Source organism: Pseudophryne corroboree, chromosome 1 (genome assembly GCF_028390025.1).
Source record: "Pseudophryne corroboree isolate aPseCor3 chromosome 1, aPseCor3.hap2, whole genome shotgun sequence".
In the NCBI taxonomy this organism is placed as follows: Eukaryota; Metazoa; Chordata; class Amphibia; order Anura; family Myobatrachidae; genus Pseudophryne; species Pseudophryne corroboree.
In genome coordinates this window covers 255,968,746-255,990,911 of record NC_086444.1, presented here as the reverse complement: position 1 = coordinate 255,990,911, position 22,166 = coordinate 255,968,746, and the positions used below count along the sequence as shown (strand labels likewise).

Sequence of the window (22,166 nt, the reverse complement as noted above, 5' to 3'; positions counted from 1 at the left end):
TGATCAGGATACACTGGGAGCAGAGCCGCAGTGAGTGCAGGAGGGCTGGCTGGTCCCTCTGAGTGGGCGTATCTGACTGGTCACATCAGATGCTACCATGTCGGGGAAAGCACAGCCTGGTGTGGTCGCACCTGATGCGACCATGCCAGATAAATGGTTAAAGTAATTAATATCTTTTAAAAGTAGAGTTCTGGGAGGGGTTGCAGTTAAAATGCCAGCTGTTGGGAACCCGGCATTCAGGATACAGACTCTGAAATTCCAACAGCAGACAATACAGACAGCCAGAATCCTGTCGTCCCAGGGCTATTCCCACTCGTGGGTTTCTATGACGCCCATAAAGTGGTAATAGATCCTGTGACGAGCGCAGTGAGCCACTGAACTCAGTGTGGCGAACGAAGGGATCCCGCAAGGGAAATCGCGGCGATTGCCCTGCTGACGGCATTCTGGTGGACGGGATGTCGCTGGTGTGATTTTGACAGCAGTCATTCTGTCCACTGGTAAATCGGATGTATTCCCTAGGAATCTAGTACTTTTCATAGATGTTGCAGACTTCTGAGGTGACCATTTATTCTCTGTAATAGGCTTTGCATTATTTTTGATCATATATACATTCTAAAATATATACTTTGGTGGAGGATGTACAGTGCATCCGGAAAGTATTCACAGCGCTTCACTTTTTCCACATTTTGTTCTGTTACAGCCTTATTCCAAAATGGTATGTTACAGCCTTATTCCAAAATGGTATAAATTAATTTTTTCCCTCAAAATTCTATACACCATACCCTATAATGACGATGTGAAAAAAGTTTTTAGAGATTTTTGCAAATTTATTAAAAATAAAAAATGAAGAAATCGCATGTACATAAGTATTCACAGCCTTTGCCATGAAGCTCAAAATTGAGCTCAGGTGCATCCTGTTTCCACTGATCATACTTGAGATGTTCCTTCAGCTTAATTGGAGTCCACCTGTGGTAAATTCAGTTGATTTGAAGATAATTTAGAAAGTCACACACCTGTCTGTATAAGGTCCCATTCTTGACAGTGCATGTCTGGGCACAAACCAAGCATGAAGTCAAAGGAACTGTCTGTAGACCTCCGAGACAGGATTGTCTCAAGGCACAAATCTGGGGAAGGGTACAGAAAAATTATCTGCTGCTTTGAAGGTCCCAATGAGCACAGTGGCCTCCATCATCCGTAAATGGAAGAAGTTCGTAACCACCAGGACTCTTCCTAGAGCTGTCCGAATGTCTAAACTGAGCGATTGGGGGAGAAGTGCCCTAGTCAGGAAGGTGACCAAGAACCCAATGATCACTCTTCCAGAGCCACAGCTTTCCTCTGTGGAGAGAGGAGAACCTTCCAGAAGTACAACCATCTCTGCAGCAATCCACCAATCAGGCCTGTATGGTAGAGTGGCCAGATGGAAGCCACTCCTTAGTAAAAAGCACATGGCAGCCCGCCTGGAGTTTGCCAAAATGCACCTGAAGGACTCAGACAATGAGAAACAAAATTCATTGGTCTGATGAGACAAAGATTGAACTCTTTGGCGTGAATGCCAGGTGTCATGTTTGGAGGAAACCAGGCACCGCTCATCACCAGGCCAATACCATCCCTACAGTGAAGCATGGTGGTGACAGCATCATGCTGTGGGGAGGTTTTTCAGAGGCAGGAACTGGGAGACTAGTCAGGATAGAGTGAAAGATTAGTGCAGCAATGTACAGAGACATCCTGGATGAAAACCTGCTCCAGAGCGCTCTTGACCTCAGATCGGGGCGACGGTTCATCTTTCAGCAGGAACACAACCCTAAGCACACAGCCAAGATATCAAATGAGTGTCTTCAAGACAACTCTGTGAATGTCCTTGAGTGGCCCAGCCAGAGCCAAGACTTGAATCCGATTTGAACATATCTGGAGAGATCTGAAAAGGTCTGTGCACCGACGCTTCCCATCCAACCTGATGGAGCTTGAGAGGTGCTGCAAAGAGGAATGGGCGAAAATGCCCAAAGATAGGTGTGTCAAGCTTATGGCATCATATTCAAAAAGACTTGAGGCTGTAATTGCTGCCAAACGTGCATCAACAAAGTATTGAGCAAAGACTGTGAATTCTTATGTACATGTGATTTCTTTGTTTCTCTTGCGTCCTAGAGGATGCTGGGGTCCACATTAGTACCATGGGGTATAGACGGGTCCCTTGGGAGCAATGGGGACTTTTAGAGTTTGATAGTGTGGGCTGGCTCCTCCCATTGCCCCCTCATACCAGACTCACTTTAGAAAATGTGCCCGGTGGAGCCGATCACAGCTAGAGGAGCTCCATAGGAGTTTTTCTAGTTTTATTATTTTTGTTTGAGTTAGTCACAGGGAGGCGGCTGGCAACAGCCTCCCTGCTTCGTGGGACTTAGGGGGGAGGGGAGTAGTGTCCAACCCCCTGAGGTTAATGGCCACTATCTCCGCTGACAGGACATTAAGCTCTTGAGGGTGATGATCGTTAGCCCCGAGGCGACCTCTCACTCTCGCAGCATGCCGCCACCCCCTAACAGAGACAGAAGATCATGGTGGTGAGTAGGACACTGGCGATCCGACAAGCGGGGAGCCGGTGTAATTGGCGGCAACAGGATGGGAGCGCTGTACTGAAGCTGCGCTCCGGAGGCTCAGCGGTACTGCGGTGCGACGCTGTGAGGGGCGCCCTTGGCCAGCGCAATACCCTTACACTGGTCACTGCACCTATCAGGGTCACTGCAGTGCTGCTAGAAATTATACCTCAGGCCAGTATAAAGAATGTAAAGTGCGGGAAGATGCACCATTTTCGGGGGCGGAGCTTCTCAGAGTGGATCCAGCAGCTCTCCAGCGCCATTTTCTCCCTGCAGAACATCACACACAACTCCAGTCATCCTGTGCAGTACCAGGGGGTTATAGGAGGAGGGGGGGGGGGGGGGGGGAGTGTATTTATAACTGTGTAGTCTATTAAGGGTGCACAGTAAGCGTCAGACATTTATTCCATAACTATCTACTGTGGCACTGTGTGTGCTGGCTCTATTAACTCTGTGTCTCTCTGAAGGTACTTGGGGGAAACTGTGTGTCTGACATTTTCCTGTGTGTGTGTGTGTGTGTGTGTGTGAGCAAATCTCACATTACTGTGTCCAGGGGCTCTGTATCTTGTGCTGCAGAGTATGTATCTTCACCAGAGTAATCCATTCCATGTACTCAGGAATGTAATATTACGTCTCAGCCTTCCGAATCCGAACCTCAGTGGGTGGCTTCTATTGAGGGCATGATATCCCAGATTTCTACTAGGATAGCGCATAATGAGACTGAAACACAGGTTTTAAAGAAATCTGTGGAGGTTTTGTCTGGTTCTATCCCCACTATCTCAAAATCCCTTAGTATATACCCAAAGAAACGTGTGCTTGCCCAGATTATGCAGGTCGACGCGAATACCGACTCTGACATGGCAGACTGTGATGTGGATATGCTGGGGGGTGAGGCATTCCTTGCAAAGGGGGTGCAGCTCATGATTGAGGCCATTAGGGATGTGTTACACATTACTGACAAACCACCTGAGCAGGTTGAAGAGGCTTACTTTTTACAGACCATAAGAAAGCCTCCCTGACCTTCCCTGCGTCTAAACAATTAAACACATTATTTGAGAAATCCTGGGAAAACCCAGAGAAAAAATTCCAGATCCCGAAAAAGGTTCTCAATGCCTTTCCTTTCCCTGAGAACAATAGGAAAAAGTGGGAAAACCCACCTATAGTTGATGCTTCTGTAACTAGACTGTCTAAGAAGGTAATGTTACCTGCACCTGGGTCTACCGCTTTGAAAGAGGTGGCAGACCGCAAGATTGAGACTACGCTCAAATCCATATTCACTGCTTCTGGCGTGGCGTTAAGACCCACTATTGCTTGTACATGGATTTCTAAAGCCATAGTAAAGTGGTCAGGCACATTACTAGAGGAATTAGATTCTATGGATAGAAGTGACATTGAATTGTTTCTACGTAACATACAGGATTCTGCGTGTTTCATGGTGGAGGCCATGAAGGACCTGAGTCATCTGAATGCAAGTACGTCTTCCATGGCTGTCTCAGCACGCAGGGAACTCTGGCTGCGCCAATGATCGGCAGACGCAGAATCCAGGAGAAGTGTGGAGAACCTACCCTTCACAGGTCAGTCTCGATTTGGGGAAGCATTGGATGCGTGGATCTCCACGGCAACCGCTGGTAAGTCAACCTTTCTTCCCTCAGCCACTGAATAAACCTTTTTCTACGTCCAAAATGCAGCCCTTTCGGACCGCAAAAGCTAAAAAGTCTAAGCCTCTTGCCACTTTCTTCAGAGGTGGTCGAGCAAAATCCAAAAGACCTGCACCTGCAGGTTCCCAGGAACAAAAGCCTGCCTCTGTTTTCTCAAAATTCTCAGCGTGACTGTGGATCTCACAGCCTGGAGAACGAGCAGTTGGGAGCGAGACTCAGATGTTTCAGTCACGTCTGGGTGTCATCCGGCCTGGATCCTTGGGTACAGGATATTGTGTCCCAGGGGTACAGACTGGAGTTTCAAGAGCTCCCACCTCACAGATTCTTCAAATCAGGCTTACCAGCTTTGCTGACTGAAAGGGCTATCCTACAGGAAGCCATTCAAAAATTGGAAAGGTCGGCTGTCATTCTAGTGCCACCTCATCTGGAAAACAAGGGTTACTGTTTAACCCTATTTGTGTTTCTGAAACCGAATGGTTCGGTCAGACCGATTTTAAACCTGAAGTCGTTAAACCCTTATCTGATGGACTTCAAGTTCAAAATGGAATCTCTGAGAGCGGTGATCTCAGGTCTGGAGGAGGGAGAGTTTCTGGTATCCCAGGATATCAAGGATGCGTACCTCCACATTCCGATTTGGCTGCCCCACCAGGCTTATCTCAGATTTGCGCTGTTGTACTGTCACTGTCCATTCCAGGCACTGCCATTCGGCCTCTCCACGGCACCAAGGGTGTTCACCAAGGTTATGGCAGAGATGATGATTCTCCTCCGCAGGCAAGGAGTGAATATAATTCCATACCTAGACGATCTGCTGATAAAGGCGTCTTCCCGGGAGAAGTTGATGCAGAGCATTGCTCTCACGACTCGACTGCTCAGGGATCATGGGTGGATCCTGAATCTTCCAAAGTCACATTTGGAGCCGACAAGGAGATTGTCTTTCCTAGGGATGATCCTCGACACGCAAGTGCAGATAGTGTTTCTACCGGTGGAGAAAGCATTGGTGATACAATCAATGGTCCGGGATGTCTTGAAGCCTGCCCAGCTATCGGTCCATCAGTGCATTCGCCTTCTGGGGAAGACTGTTGCCACCTACGAGGCTCTACATTACAGAAGATTTCATGCACGGTCCTTCCAACTGGATCTCCTAGACAAGTGGTCGGGATCACACCTACATATGCACCAGAGGATACGTCTGTCGCCGAAGGCCAGGATCTCACTCCTATGGTGGCTACAACTGCCTCACCTTCTAGAGGGTCGCAGGTTCGGGGTTCAGAACTGGTTCCTTCTAACCATGGATGCAAGCCTAAGAGGTTGGGGCGCAATCACCCAAGGGGGAACCTTCCAAGGAAGGTGGTCAAGTCTGGAATCCATTCTTCCAATAAACATCCTGGAACTAAGAGCCATGTACAACAGTCTTCTACAAGCGACACACCTTCTGCGAGATCAGGCCATTCAAGTGCAGTCGGACAATGTAACGACTGTGGCCTACATAAACCGACAGGGCGGAACGAAGAGCAGAGTTGCAATGGCAGAGATGACAAGAATCCTCCTCTGGGCAAAAAAGCACACGGTGGCGCGATCAGCACTCTTCATTCTGGGAATGGACAACTGGGAGCAGCTTCCTCAGCAGACACAATCTCCATCCAGGAGAGTGGGTCCTCCATCCGGAGGTGTTCACAGAGGTGACGAGTCTTTGGGGTGTATCTCAAACAGACACGATAGACTCCCGTCTCAACAAGAAGCTTTGGAGGTACTGTTCCAGGTCGAGAGACCCACAAGCAGTGGCAGTGGACGCTCTGGTAACTCCGTGGGTGTTCAAGTCAGTGTACGTGGTCCCTCCACTTCCACTCATTCCAAGGATTCTAAAGCTCATAAAGAGAATAAGAGTTCAGGCTATCCTCATTGCTCCAGACTGGCAGAGAAGGGCTTGGTACGCGGATCTTCTGGAATTACTACTGGAAGATCCAAGGCCTCTTCCTCTTCGAGAGGACCTTCAGCAACAGGGGCCGTTCGCTTATCAAGACTTACCATGGCTACGTTTGACGGCATGGAGGTTGAACGCCAGATCTTAAATCATCAAATCTCCGTCCAGTTTGGTGGTGCGCCCGGAGCCAGGTAGAGCATATGTCAATGGTAAGAGAGAGAAAGAAGGCTCTTGTGTGGATTTTTTGGTGACCGGCATGAACTTGGTATTGTCTCATCAATTATTCTGACCTTGACTGTACGATTGACCACACTGTGGTCCCATTAATACAGATTTTCTGTACTGGTCAGGCTGAAATGGGTGTAGGACATTAAAGTGTCTACAGCCTTTCTTATCACAATCCGTGAGACAGGACCATAACAACATTTTTACATTTTTCTAATATATATTTCACTCTCACTGTATGTATTTTGGATCATATGTTCTCCAATGGGTAATCATATTTTAATTAATATCCATTAAAGTTATGTTTTAATATCATTGTTCATGATCAATTTAAATTTATTTCAATTAACTAAGAGTGCGCCCACACAAGAGCCTTCTTTCTCTCTCTTACCATTGTCATGGGCTCAGGATGCGTCAGCAGTTCCTTCCAAAGGCTGTGTCAGCTGTTCATATCAACCAACCTATTGTGGAGCCAGTTGCTACTGACTCCTCAATTCCATCAAAGTCCTTGGCTGTTGTAAGGGCTCTGAAGATCTATGTGACGAGGACTGCTCGTCACAGAAAGTCGGACTCTGTTTGTCCTGTATGATCCCAAGAAACTTGGGTGTGCTGCTTCTAAACAGACGATTTCTCGCTGGATCAGGTTCACTATCCAGCATGCGTATTCTACGGCAGGATTGCCGTGTCCAAAATCAGTTAAGGCCCACTCTACTCGTAAGGTGGGTTCCTCTTGGGCAGCTGCCCGGGGTGTCTCTGCTTTACAACTTTGCCAAGCAGCTACTTGGTCGAGTTTGAACACGTTTGTTAAGTTCTACAAGTTCAATACTTTGGCTTCTGAGGACCTAAAGTTTGGTCAATCTGTTCTGCAGGTGCCTCCGCGCTCTCGCTCCCGTTCTGGGAGCCTTGGTACAGCCCCATGGTACTAATGTGGACCCCGGCATCCTCTACGGACTACGAGATAAGAATTTACCGGTAGGTAATTAAAATCCTAATTTTATATTTTTTATAAATTTGCAATAATCTCAAAAAAAAACTTTTTTCACGTTGTCATTATGGAGTATTGTGTGTAGAATTTTGAGGGAAAAAAAGAATTTATTCCAGTTTGGAATAAGGCTGTAACATCACAAAATGTGGAAAAAGTGAAGCGCTGTGAATACCTTCCATATGCACCGTAGTCTGGTAGCGGATGGTTTATCATGATTTTCTACTAGCTATCTTTCTTTAATATACTGAATCCCAGCTTATATCAGGGAAATTGTGACACCCATTTCTATGCAGTAGTTCTGTTAGGGTCCACACTGTCCTTATAATATTATGTTACCAGGTGAACGGTGCCTCTTCATTCCAACTGTCGTGATCCACCATCTGTCTTAAATACATCATCAGAGCTGTGGATTTATGGAAAGCAGATTCCAAATTAATTGGATGGATTTCCGGATAGAGCCATTTTCACTGCCAAAAATCCCAGACTATTGCGCGCTCACATAAAATAACCTGGGATATACATGTCAATGGAAAAGGGGTATAAGATATGAGACAAAGAAGCTGTAAGTATTGTTGAAGCATAATGGGGCCCATTTATCAATGAGTGATGAAACAAATGGCTGGAGCACCATTTAACATACGCAACAAGTGTGAATAATGTGAAGCCATCGATCCTGGTCATGGATGGGAAGTGTGTAAACATGGCCACTGTGTTTTAAAGATATTTGATGAAATGGATCAAACCTTCAAAAGAGGACCAGTGGAGAAGTTACCCATGGAAACCAATCAACTTCTAGCTGTAATTTATCAAGTATAGAAGGATAACTAGCAGCTGATTGGTTGTTAGGGGCACTTCTCCACATGTTCTCTGTAGAATGTTTGCAACGTCTTGATAATGTCGGTATTATCTTAGACCGCAAAGCTATACCCCTTTGTACACCATTACCGTTGAGCCGCTATGGCTGCTAGACCACGTGCACGTGCTACGCACTATGTACGCTATTTGCGTACAGAGTCCTGCACGTGGTACGCACGTGGCGTACGCACGCTGCACTGAGTGTAAGGAATACACACAGCGAGCGCACACACAATTGATAACCTTTAAACCGTGTTAATGTTACAATGTAATGATATGCTTATACTTTAAACCTTTGGCAGCAAAGTACTGCAACAATGTTATACCTTTAAACCTTTGGTAGCGCTGGCGATACAAAGTATCCGCAGTGCGTACACCTTAACAATGCTTATACACCTTAAACAGATAAATCTACTTTAAAACCCAATGCAGGAAAGTGAAAACACAACACTGTTTGTAGTTTAAACCACAGGGTTCTAAGGCCTCCGTGGATTGATTCCAAAAGATATAACAGTACAATTCATACACTACAGGCTAACAAGTAAATCTAAACAGAATAATGGCTACAGAGAATGTACGTACGTGAGAATATTCGCAAGCGGAACCCGAACTCTGTCCTCCGCTCGTCATGCAGATAGCGTTTAGAGTCATCATGACCGGCCAGGCAACAATGGTCCTTATATACACAACATGCATACACAATACAATGGTCACTGTAATCTCATTGTTCATTGGACACAGAGATATGTCTCCACATTACAGCAAAGGTCATAGGTGGATTTAAAAAGGTGGGCGATGTCTCTTCCAACTGCTCTTGTGGGTGGTATCCTCTGGATTCCCGCCGCATATGTAATTTACAGTAAATACAGTTAATGTTCATAATCTACTTTTGTACATAACTATACGCAGGAGCAAGCGATCTTCCTCTAACTAACACCGGAATGTTACCCTCAAAATACCCTACAGCTGGATACTAGACATCACCTTCCAACCTTTATCTGACCCTTCCTATCATGCAAAGGCGAATCTCTCCGTCCAGGAACTGTTTAAACTAATAATACTCGCTGTCATAGTCTAGGGGAACTGTATCTACAATATGCACTATTTGGGTTAAATATGCTATGTGCTAATAACACGCTACACGCTCACAAACTCCGCCGTAAATACCCATATCATGCGCACGATCGCCGGAGCGATCTTACGCAACTTGCGGATATGTGCACGTACGGCGGGCATGTGCATGGGGTTAGTACAAGACATATGCATTATCATATTTTTCGACTTTGACAGTCTCCACCATTATCTTTGGTCTAATAAATGACCATATCGGGTAAAAAAAAATATCTGAAAAAATTACATTTGATAATAAAGACATAAATCAGTTGCAGCACCGAGATAATGAGTATGTGGACATGGAACATGAGCAGTAGAGTAAATGGTGCTGTGCTTATAGGGCCTAATTCAGACCCGATCGCACACTGCTGTTTTTTTGCAGCCGTGCGATTGGGTCTCACCTGCGCATGCACGGCGGCCGCATTGCGCAGGCGGTGTCGCTGCTAGGCGGTGGCCATTGCCAGGCAGCGACGGAAAGTACGAAGAATGCTATCGCACCCGCGATCGCAAGAAGATTGACAGAAAGAAGATGGACCTGGGCGGATACTCACCGTTTCTTGGCAGTGTCTGACAGAACGCAGGCGTGTCCAGCCGTTTTCAGGGAGGGATACGGACGTCGGCTCCATGCCGGATAGTCACAGCGGGGTGAGTAAGTCCTGAGCTGTGCAGAGACTGCACAAACTTTTGGTTTGTGCAGTCTCTGCAAAAGCGTCCGCAGCCCTGTACATCCCTAAAATTTGGCACACCTATCTTTGGGCAGTTTCGCCCGTTCATCTTTGCAGCACCTATCAGGTTGGATGGGAAGCGTTGGTGCACAGCTGTCTTCAGATCTCTCCAGAGATTCAAATCTGGGCTCTGGCTGGGCCACTTAAGGACATTCACAGGGTTGTCCTGAAGCCACTCCTTTGATATCTTGGCTGTGTGCTTAGGAAAGATGAGCCGTCGCCTCATCTTAGGTTAAGAGCGCTCTGGAGCAGGTTTTCCTCCAGGATGTCTCTGTACGTTGCTGCGTTCATCTTTCCCTCTAACATGACTAGTCTCCCAGTTCCTGCCTCTGAAAAACATCCCCACAGCATGATGCTGCCACCACCATGCTTCACTGTAGGGATGGCATTCGCGCCAAAGAGTTCATGTGCTTTATACTAAGGAGTGGCTTCCGTCTGGCCACTCTACCATACGAGCCTGATTGGTGGATTGCTGCAGAGATGGTTGTCCTTCTGGAAGGTTCTCTCTCCACAGAGGAATGCTGTAGCTCTGACAGAGTGACCATGTTGTTCTTGGTCACCTCCCTGACTAGGGCCCTTCTCCCCGGATCGCTCAGTTTAGACGGCCGGCCAGCTCTAGGAAGAGTCCTGGTGGTTCCGAACTCCTTCCATTTAGAGATAATGGAGGCCATTGTGCTCATTGGGACCTTCAAATCAGCAGATATTTTTCTGTAGCCTTCCCCAAATTTGTGCCTCGAGACAAGCCTTTCTCGGAGGTCTACAGACCATTCCTTTGACTTCATGCTTGGTTTATTATCAGATATGCACTGTCAAGTGTGGGACCTTATATAGACAGGTGTATGCCTTTCCAAATCATGTCCAATCAACTGAATTTACCACAGGTGGACTCCAATTAAGCTGTAGGAACATCTCAAGGATGATCAGTGGAAACAGGATGCACCTGAGCTCAGTTTTGAGCTTCATGGCAAAGGCTGTGAATACTTATGTACATGTGATTTCTTAGTTTTTTATTTTTCATAAATTTGTAAAAATCACAAAAAAAAACTTTACGTTGTCATTATGGAGTATTGTGTGTAGAATTTTGATTTTGAATAAGGCTGTTGCATAACAAAATGTGGAAAAAGTGAAGCGCTGTGAATACTTTCCAGATGCACGGTATTAGTATGACAGAATGATGTAGTCAGGACACAGAAATTACTAAATAATAGCACTACATATCATTTAAAAACAAAACAAAACATTCACATACTGTAACATAAGGTGTTCTATAAACCACTCCGTCTTTGAATATTATGGGGTATATGCAATTGCGGTCGAATTCCCGAAATTGTCAAAAAAACTGGACTTTTTCGCCCCCCAAAAAAATTCGACAATGCAATTCAGTACTTTTCGTCAAAAAAACGGACTTTCCAAATTCGACTTTTTGAAATTCGACTTTTGTGAAATTCAACATTTCTGCAATGGTACAAATGCGGCAATTCGCCAAAAGTATATTCAATTGAATCTAGAGAGGCTACTTGAAGGACTGCCGCGCCCCAGAGAGCAGCAGTGGTGATATCTACAGGGGGTCACTCAACCCCCTAGAACATGAATGCACAAAAAAATTTGAGAGATCACGTCTGCGCTCGTCGAGAAATACAATACTTATAAAGATGAAGTTAAGTGTGCACAGTATCTAATAAATAGATAGTTCTCAATGTAGGTTGAATTGATGTGTCACGTGGTGTCGTTAAAACGTGTAGAACCTTTCTTTGTGTGTCTTTAATTCCCCGAGTTGAATCTTGAATAAATCTGTGTCCTCGGTCGCGTCACAATTGTGTATATTTCTCCTTAGAGGTATCTCAAATATTCGTTCTCCGAGTCTTCTCCTGTACTCGCGTCCAGGGTATCGGGATAATTCTTATCTTCAACGGTTGGAGACAAAGAGACAAGAATAGCCGCTGATAGTGTAGTAGGCGTATTATAAATAGTGGAGATGTCTTTTAAGTGAGATCTTTAAAAAGATGGTGACTGCTGATTGCGTACCAGTACTCACGTGAAAGACGTGATGTACCCCTTGCGTAAAGGTATCTTTGGTGTTCTTATGATTTTCTCCTCTTTCTCCAGACAGGATCCTTTATAGTTCTTGTCCTCGGGAGTGAAAAAGGAGATGGAACAGTTGATAGTGTAGTAAGTTTTAAAGTGGAGTGAATAAATACTGAAAGGCAATTCACTCCTCTAAACTTATGATTTATAATCGGGAAGTGCGTACCGTACTCACATCCATATGGGGGGATGAAAAACACATAAAGGTATCTTTAGCTCGATATGTTGTCGTACACGGTCACACTCATGCAAATTGAATAGATGAGAGGAATAATGGGCGTACCCGACTCACACTGTACAATGTGGGGACTTGTATATAAGGGTATCTTTAGGATGGTCCTGCGGGTTCTAGATGCTCCTTATTCCAGGGTCCGTTCGGACTACTCTTTCTCCCGCTCGCCGCCGACCGCAGACCCGGGACTCGACTGCACACTTCCGGCTTCCAGTCACTGACGTCACCGGAAGTGACGCATCCACGGGACCCTTATTATAAAAAGGTATATATATATGACTGTCTAACTAATGCTCAGGTTTCCAAACTTGGTCCTCATTTTCCAGGTCTCCTCATGGAATGTCTCTTTGTCTCCAACCGTTGAAGATAAGAATTATCCCGATACCCTGGACGCGAGTACAGGAGAAGACTCGGAGAACGAATATTTGAGATACCTCTAAGGAGAAATATACACAATTGTGACGCGACCGAGGACACAGATTTATTCAAGATTCAACTCGGGGAATTAAAGACACACAAAGAAAGGTTCTACACGTTTTAACGACACCACGTGACACATCAATTCAACCTACATTGAGAACTATCTATTTATTAGATACTGTGCACACTTAACTTCATCTTTATAAGTATTGTATTTCTCGACGAGCGCAGACGTGATCTCTCAATTTTTTTTGTGTATTTATATTCAATTGAAGTTTGGAAATTCGACAACAGTGCTTTTAGACAGTAAATTCGTCATTTTTAATCCGCCACACTTTGGTGGCGGAATCTAATAAAAAATATTTAAAACATGTTTTTATTGGTAATAGCATATCTATTTATATTAGAAGGGATTAGGTACTTGGTTTGTCTTTTTTGGAGGCACAAGTATTATTTATATATTTTTAAAAATATTTTTATTTTTTTATTTTATTTTAAATGGAATGGTAAAAACCCGAAAAAAAATTGCGTGGGGTCCCCCCCTCCTAAGCATAACCAGCCTCGGGCTCTTCGAGCCTGTCCTGGTTCTAAAAATCCGGGGGGGAAACGGACAGGGGATCCCCCGTATTTTTAAAACCAGCACCGGGCTCTGCGCCTGGTGCTGGTGCAAAAAATACGGGGGACAAAAAGAGTAGGGGTCCCCCGTATTTTTTACACCAGCATCGGGCTCCACTAGCTGGACAGATAATGCCACAGCCGGGGGTCACTTTTATACAGCGCCCTGCGGCCGTTGCATTAAATATCCAACTCGTCACCCCTGGCCGGGGTACCCTGGAGGAGTGGGGACCCCTTCAATCAAGGGGTCCCCCCAGCCACCCAAGTCCCAGCAAGCCTCCCCCGCAAGCTGGTACTTGGAGAACCACAAGTACCAGCATGTGGGAGAAAAACGGGCCCACTGGTACCTGTAGTTCTACTGGGAAAAAATACCCAAATAAAAACAGGACACGCACACCTTGAAAGTAAAACTTTATTACATACATGTCGACACACACACATACTTACCTATGTTGACACGACGTTCGGTCCACTTGTCTAAGTAGAATCCACGTGTACCTGTGAATAAAATTATACTCACCTGATCCAGTGTCCAGATTATAATCCTCGTACTTGGCAACAAAAAAAAACGAACACCCGGACCAGGCGGACTGAAAGGGGTCCCATGTTTACACATGGGACCCCTTTCCCCGAATGCAAAGACCCCCCCGTGACTGCTGTCACAGAAAGGTCTCTTCAGCCAATCAGCGAGCGCAACGTCCTGGCACTCTGCTGATTGGCTATGCACGTCTGAGCTGTCAGACAGCGCATCGCAAAGCCTCTCCATTATATTCAATGGTGGGAACTTTGCGGTCAGCGGCTGACCGCGGGTAACCCCACCGCTGACGGCAAAGTTCCCACCATTGAAACTAATGGAGGGAGCTGTGCGATGCGCTGTCTGCCAGCAGACGCGCATACAGCCAATCAGGTGAGTGCCACGAAGTAGCGCTTCCTGATTGGCAGAAGGGACCTTCTGTGACAGCAGTTACGTGGGGTCCCGGCATTCGGGGAAAGGGGTCCCATGTGTAAACATGGGACCCCTTTCAGTCCGCCTGGTCCGGGTGTTCGTTTTTTTTTTTTTTTGCCAAGTACGTGGATTATAATCTGGACCCTGGATCAGGTGAGTATAATTTTCTTCACAGGTACCCAGGATTCTTCAGTGACGAGGGGGGCGTGGCAGTCGGCGGGTCAACATAGGTAAGTATGTGTGTGTCGGCAGGTGTGAAATAGTTTTACTTTCACGGTGTGTGTCTCCTGTTATTATTTGGGTATTTTTTTTCCAGTAGAACTACTGGTACCAGCGGGCCCGTTTTTCTCCCGCATGCTGATACTTGTGGTTCTCCAAATACCAGCTTGCGGGGGAGGCTTGCTGGGACTTGTAGTACTACTGGGAAAAAACAATATTCTTTACATTTTCTCAAGGCTATCAGCCCCCCATCCGCAGCCCTTGGATGGGGGGACAGCCTCGGGCTTCACCCCTGGCCCTTGGGTGGCTGGGGGAGGGACCCCTTGATTGAAGGGGTCCCCACTCCCCCAGGGTACCCCGGCCAGGGGTGACTAGTTGGATATTTAATGCCACGGCCGCAGGGCGCTGTATAAAAGTGACCCCCGGCTGTGGCATTATCTGTCCAGCTAGTGGAGCCCGATGCTGGTGTAAAAAATACGGGGGACCCCCTGTCATTTTTCCCCCCGGATTTTTAGAACCAGGACCGGCTCGAAGAGCCCGAGGCTGGTTATGCTTTGGAGGGGGGACCCCACGCAATTTTTTTTCGGGTTTTTTCCCCGTTTTTAAAAAATCGGATCAAAATCCGTCAAATCGACCGTTTTTCGACAGCGGGACTGTCTAATCCGTTTTTTATTGAATATGGTGAATTTCGGCACCCACTTGCCGGAATTCGACGGTCGAATTGTGTCGAATTAAAAAACGGGCGAAAAATTGCCGCGATTCGCCGCTAATTGCATATACCCCTATGCTGGTAATTTGGGACATGTGCAAGTACACCGTTTTGGAGCAAACGTATGTTATGGCCATCTGACCCACTACAATGACAATGATCAATGGTAAATACACCCGTAATACTCAAGTGAGATCTAGATCCGGCTAGAACAGTTGCATGCATTACATTGCTGGTTTTCTCCTTTCTGTCTGACTGTTTATTGGGAAAATCAATTAGATTATTAGTATAATGTTTAATACATTCAATAACCATACACTTGGGGACTTTATAAAAACAGTTGGAATAATATGTAATGAATTGTTACTCCGTGTTAGTTTTAGCACAGATAAGTATGTTTTGTGACACATTGGTGATAAAGTGCAGAACACGAGGAATGCACAGTCTTGGACATAGAACAGGGGCACATACATTCTGTCTGGATGTGGCCTATCGCTTTTCCTTATTTTTGTGAGGACAAATAAAAGGTGCATGTCCAGGTCATTTGTCATCTAATCAAACGGCTTCTTTTCTGTGTTTTCTCAGCACAGTTTTTTCCATCTGACATCTGGACTGTCCCTCTCCTGTGCCTTGTTTGTCCACTCACCATAATTAATTTGATTCATTAGTAAGTCATTTGGCTAAACATGGGAAGCAAGACTTTGTTTTAAAATATTAGTTTGTGATCCTGGTTAGGATGAAAACTGTGTCTTGAAAGCATCCAGGCTCTCCTCCTGGCTTGTCAGATCTGGGTTATTTTCAGAAAACTGGACTTGAGTTCCTTAGCTATAGAGGCATTATTTTCCCACAGACTTGCTTGGTATGTATGAGTGGGAGAGTCAGCAGTGGCCACTATTTAGTGATTGTTTAGTCTACTGTATGTGTGTTTACCGCTCTTCTCAGGATTTATAGACAGTCATAGCAAAATAAAGATTGTGCTTGCTTGATTGAGCAGCCGCTTGTCCTTTACACTCGTTGGGTTGGTATGCCTCGCTTCCATATTAACTTCTCCAGTGCTGGAAGAAGATGAAACAGTGCAGACAAAACAACCACTCACAGCAGAAAAAGGGTTACACAAGTGTAAGAAAAGAAAAAAATGTTTTTTTTTTTTTTTTTTTAATTACATATTTTTGCTTAGTGTCTGTAATAGCTAAAAATAAAATCTGCTTTGTTTCAAATCCTCACTCCATTGAGTTGTATATATTGAAAGGATTAGGATCATCCGCGGAAGTACATATGTGTGTAAAAAAATATTTTTTGGGGAAAAGCAGTATTTAAGGCGCACGTAGTGAAATTATACAAGAGAATTCAAAATGTCACAATGGTTAGAACAATAGGATAAAAAATAGATTTGGCAAAAATGTAACACATCTACTGTATATCAGCTCTAATTGTGTATGCAAAGCCATCATTATTGTATATAGTAACTATAAAAAGACTGACTTACGTGAAGTTTAACATTAGTAAATCAGTATGCAGATGCAAAACTATTATCACTGTGTAAATTAATTTTCCTTCAACTTGCATTAGAAAGTTATATTTTTAGAGGCTAATTCAATTCAACTATTGCATCCAAAATATTAGCCAATTCTATGTAAATGGTTGCTCATTGATCTTGCACAAAAAGTGAGGTTTGATGAGCAAAACTAAAACTTTTCCACGCAGCTTTTAGCAGTGCTGAATCACTAGCTGTTTTTGCATAACCTCTTGTGGAACTACATGTTCCATTATGTACTAGCAGCTATTGGCTGGAATGACATGATGTTGCATGTACAACTGTAAACATCCATATGCCCTTCCAGTGATGTCTGCAAAGTGCATGTTGGGACATGGAAAATAATAGATGCTAAACAGCGAGTTTTCGAATCGGACAGTTATAATTATCAGTGGTTTTGCTTGCAAGATTTAAAATAGTAATAATGTTAAATGCAAAACCAGATGTGTTTTGCATTTTAATATTATTGCTTGAATAAATTTGTCTAGCAAAATCGATGAAAGGCATCCGCTGTTTAAAATCGTTTAGTAAATATACCCCTTAAGGTTAAACCATACAGATGGTTTGACTATTTACAAAGTAATTTAGACCTGGCAAAAAAAATATGATTCCTGTTGTTGATCTTTCAACTTGTGCACATTGGGGGTAATTCTGAGTTGATCACAGCAGGAACTTTGTTAGCAGTTGGGCAAAACCATGTGCACTGCAGGGGGGGCAGATATAAAATGTGCAGAGAGAGTTAGATTTGGGTGTGGTGTGTTCGAACTGCAATCTAAATTGCAGTGTAAAAATAAAGCAGCCAGTATTTACTCTGCACAGAAACAAAATAACCCACCCAAATCTAACTCTCTCTGCACATGTTATATCTGCCTCCCCTGCAGTGCACATGGTTTTGCCCAACTGCTAACAAAGTTTCTGCTGCGATCATCTCCGAATTACCCAGATAGGTCCTTATTCAGGGTTGTTAGCTAACCAAAAAAGTTAGCAATTTGGCAAAACCATGTTGCACTGCAGGGGGAGGCAGATATAACATGTGCAGGGAGTGTTAGATTTGGGTGTGGTGTGTTCAAACTGAAATCTAAATTGCAGTGTAAAAATTAAGCAGCCAGTATTTACCCTGCTTAGAAATAAAATAACCAGGGCTTAAAGTGGTCCTGGAGAGGTGGTGGAACTCATTTACCCCCCCTCCTCTCACATTAAGCGGGGCCAGTGCTAATGTTTTCGGCAACCACTGCAAACTATAAATTAGTGCCCTACCTCTCATACTTTATGAAGGGACCTTGATCTCACAAAGGTGCAGTATGGTCACATAATAGTACCCCGATTCAAAATACACCACACAGCAGCACAATCTCGTTCACATTACACCGCATGTAGTGCCCCTGCTTCATATTACACCACATAGTAATGCCACTTATATGCAATGCCTACAGTAGTGCCCCTCATAAACAATTCCCACAGAAATACTGCCCCTTACACAGAATACCCACATTTGTAGTGCCCCTTACACATAATGTGCCGGAAAAGGAAGCCACTGGGACCTGAGGAGGGGATGAATACTGTCCAACAGACACAGCATATGTGAGTACCAGGAGGGGTAGGCTGTAAATGGAGGAGGACCATGGAGCCACCAGGACCCGAGGAAGGAGGTGACAGCAGCTCATCAGTAACACTAGTGCCGCCTGAATCATCTATTCATGTAGGTGATGGGGCAGGTTTTTCTGTTGGAATTACTGTGCAGGGCAATGGAGGTGGTGGAACTAGTTCCCCCTACCATTACAGGTGGTGGAACTCGGTTCCACCTCGTGTGTGTCCCCCCCCCACACACTTTAACCCCTGAATATAACCCACCCAAATCTAACTCTCTCTGCTAACAAACCTGAAAAAACCCCTAAGCATTCCTCGTTCATCCTGTCTGGGGATTTAGAGGAAGGCTGGTGAGTAGATACTAGATGATTTAAACTGTTGAAGCCAACATCCCATTGCTCTAAGCCCTCCTATTTGCTGCAACAACTCAGTCTCACACAGATATAATGTACAAGTGTTGCATATCAAATTATTCAACACAGTCTCCTGGTGCATTAAATTCGAATTACTGTGCGGCTAAGTTGCATTTTTGGCAAAAAAAGACGCCCAAAGCAAGCAGTGTCTCTGGTGGAGCTGAATGGGGCTGTTTGGCGCGTCTGCAGCAATGATGTATGAGGACACATCTATTTGCTTGACGTTTCTTTAACAGCAGACAGAATAGCTCAGCAAACACTGCAGCAGTTTGTGGCAGCAATTTGCTTGGTCCACACTGTAACTAGTACTTTCCCACACCATCTAATGATTCTTCTGGATGCATCAGTCAGTGTTTTGTACGGGATGAGCATCTGAGGCTCTCAGAAAAGTGTACTAAAACTTACCAAGCAAGGACTGTTTGTCTAAAGCTGTCATCAGCAGGTCCCTATGGGACGTCCACAGCTTACTTTATGTAATGTTGGGCTGCCATTGTCTTGTAATGTACCAGCTCAAGGGGATAGTTACCACATAATTATTGGGGACTGCTTAACTTGCAGTACACAGCAGTCAGCACATATAGCCCTTGTTTGCCAGTAATATCTGCATTTCTAGCTGAATACTATATATACTGTATATGGACCGCAATCTCTTATGGTTGGAAAAATAGTTTGGTGCTCACATGTGGTTGGAGGTCTTTAAAAACTGTGAATGAATCACAAAGTGATTTTAAAATGTTTTATTAAAGTATATCAAATATACAATTAGTTTTGCAAACCAATGAATCCAATGAATTGGTGTTCTGATAAAATATTTTGTTGTAATTGAGGGGGAGGTGAAAGAGGGTAGAATATGTAAAAGAAAAATGTTAATGTATGGTCAGTATTTATATTTGATTATGTAGTGAGACACTAATTCATTTACCGTGACGGTCAGTGGATGACAAGAGGTTTGAAAATTAATTAGAACATTAGTCAATTGAACTCAAGGAACATCAGATGTATGAGTATACTTGGACACAACACACATCATAAACAATGGGAATGATGAGGGTGGTAATTGGTCGAGGTTGCATAGTACTATTAAGTCAGTCTGGTCAATAGGTCCCAATGTGGATGCAAAGTTACAGGTATGCACCGTGGGGGTTCTTCTGTGTGTGAAATCTCTGGTCACTTTTGTTAGTGATCACCTGTGTGTCTCTGCAGTAGCCCACATGGATCCCTCTGTGATGCCAGCCTTTCCTGCAGTAAACCAGCATTCATTGGCATGTGCTTGAGCTTCAGTGAACACAACTCTGGGCTGTCCAAAAGCCCGCCAGTATGTACACTGGCCTAGATATCGCTGGGTTGAGTGCCCCTCCAGTGGATATTCAGCAGCCTGGCTTATTGGGATTGAAAGCCTGCTATAATCTTGCATGAGTGCCGGCAGATGGTGAGTCAAGGCGTAGTCTCCAGTCACAAGGGAGAAGTAGGTTGCGTGGTGAGTGGGTCCAACACATTTCAGCAGTCACAGAGGCTTATGTTAAGGCATTGGACCCGCTCATCACCACTGCTAACCCACTCCTACCTTCTGATTGGTGACTGCAAGTCGTGCCACCATCTACTGGCACCAAGATTGTAGCAGACTTACTGATAGTAACCGGTTAGCCCGATTTTTCAAACCTTCCAGTACCTTTTTATTTTGGTACTTTTGGGTCTAGATTCTGTCTTGTTCTCACTAGAGTGGTCTTGTGTCCTCTGTGGGTGCTTTAGGTTCCTCTATATATATTTATTTGAGATTACAGCTTTTGTCTATCTGTATGGTTCGTAAAAAATTGCCCATATGTGGCAATATCTTAGCGGGAACTGCCTATGCTTGCAGGCCCTTCTATTCCATTCCGAGTTAACTACACACCTATTGAGAGATGCGGGCCTGCCTTGTGGCGCATACTTTTATTGTTGGCTGGTTGCGCTCCTGGGTGCAGGTTCCACTTGCAGTGTTAACTGACACTTCTGCCATTCTGCTGGAAGTCCAGTCCACTTCTCAGAATTGTGTGTGATTCCATTTTCCTTCCTGCACCCTCCCTTCCATCTGGGCTTCAGAATTGCACATTATAGTCAGGGCATCCAGATCAGTTTTTATTTGGATGCCCTTTTTGGTTGAGTCAGTATCTTCCAGCATGTGTGTCCTTCAGGGGGTTTCTTTAGATTTACGGGCTCCCAATGTTTGATATTTATTTTTTCAGCCCTCTCTGCTTTCTGAGGCTGCCCTTATTTCTGGATGTTCTGCCATTTCTGTAGAGTTTGCATGTGCACAGCCTCCTGTTCTACCGGTCTCTTCTTGGGTCCTTAATTTGGCATTGGAGGCACTTCAGCAGGTTCCTCGGTTGGCCTGCGGTTGCTTTCTTGGAATGTAGCATTCTGTTGTCCATTGTTTCTGCTTGGCAGGTCTTGTAGCTACAGCTCAGTAGCTCAGTCTTCTAGTAATCCTTTCCTGCTTTATCCCTTTGTCCGAGCAATGCTATAGACTATGCCATCTTCCATTCCTCTCCACTTCTTAGATATTATCAGTCTTTGAGGGTTCTGTGGCTCAGGCCACTTGGTCCCTTCTGGGGCTCACTGGCTTACCTCAAGTAGTCTGTGGCCCGCTGGATCATTTCTGCTATTCAGTACACTTACTGTATGTCTCCTATGGTAAACCCTCTCCAGTTGCATTCTGCTCGGGTTGTGTGTTCTTCTTGAACATCATGACACAGTGCCTTGGTTGCGCAACTTTGTCAGATGGTCCCTTGGTTCTCCATTTAGTCTTTTCTACCTTTTTCAGGTTCCAGTCTTTTATGGCCACACTTTGTGGCTGCGGATACCAGTTTTGGGCGTCTGGTTTTGTGAACCGCTCAGCAGGTGCATAACCTCACCCCCTCTTGAGGTTTGCTTTTGGAAGTGCCACAGTCTGCAGTGTCCCCGCTTTTTAGGAGGAACCCTCCGTGGTTGTCTATTGTTGACTGTGCTGTTACATGTTGAGGTCTCCTTCCACCTTTGTTAGATAAGTAACGGAAGTACTGTACTGCACCAGGTGGGAGACCTTGGTGGTGGGGAGTTTGAGCTCCGATAGATAGTTTTTACTATTTAGTCAATTCTCCTCAACCCCTATCTAATTTCTAAAGCAACAGCCTGCAGTGCAAAAGAGCCCCTTACGGGCACGGTGGTGCGCTATTTATTCTCCCTCCAGGGGTGTCGTGGACACCCCAAGAGGGAGAATAGTTGTCTGTATCCCGGCGCCGGTATGCTGAGCGCCTGGATCCCGACAGCCATGATATTAAATGCTTCCCCTTTTATAAAGCCCCTAAATTCGCTTTGATAGTG

The 22,166-nt window shown here is 44.9% G+C and overlaps 1 protein-coding gene across 4 annotated transcripts in view; it reads left to right on the top strand.

Annotated features, from left to right (window-relative positions):
• CEP120 (centrosomal protein 120) overlaps positions 1–22,166 on the top strand; it is a 254,609-nt gene that overhangs the window by 195,779 nt on the left and 36,664 nt on the right. The window lies entirely within an intron of this gene.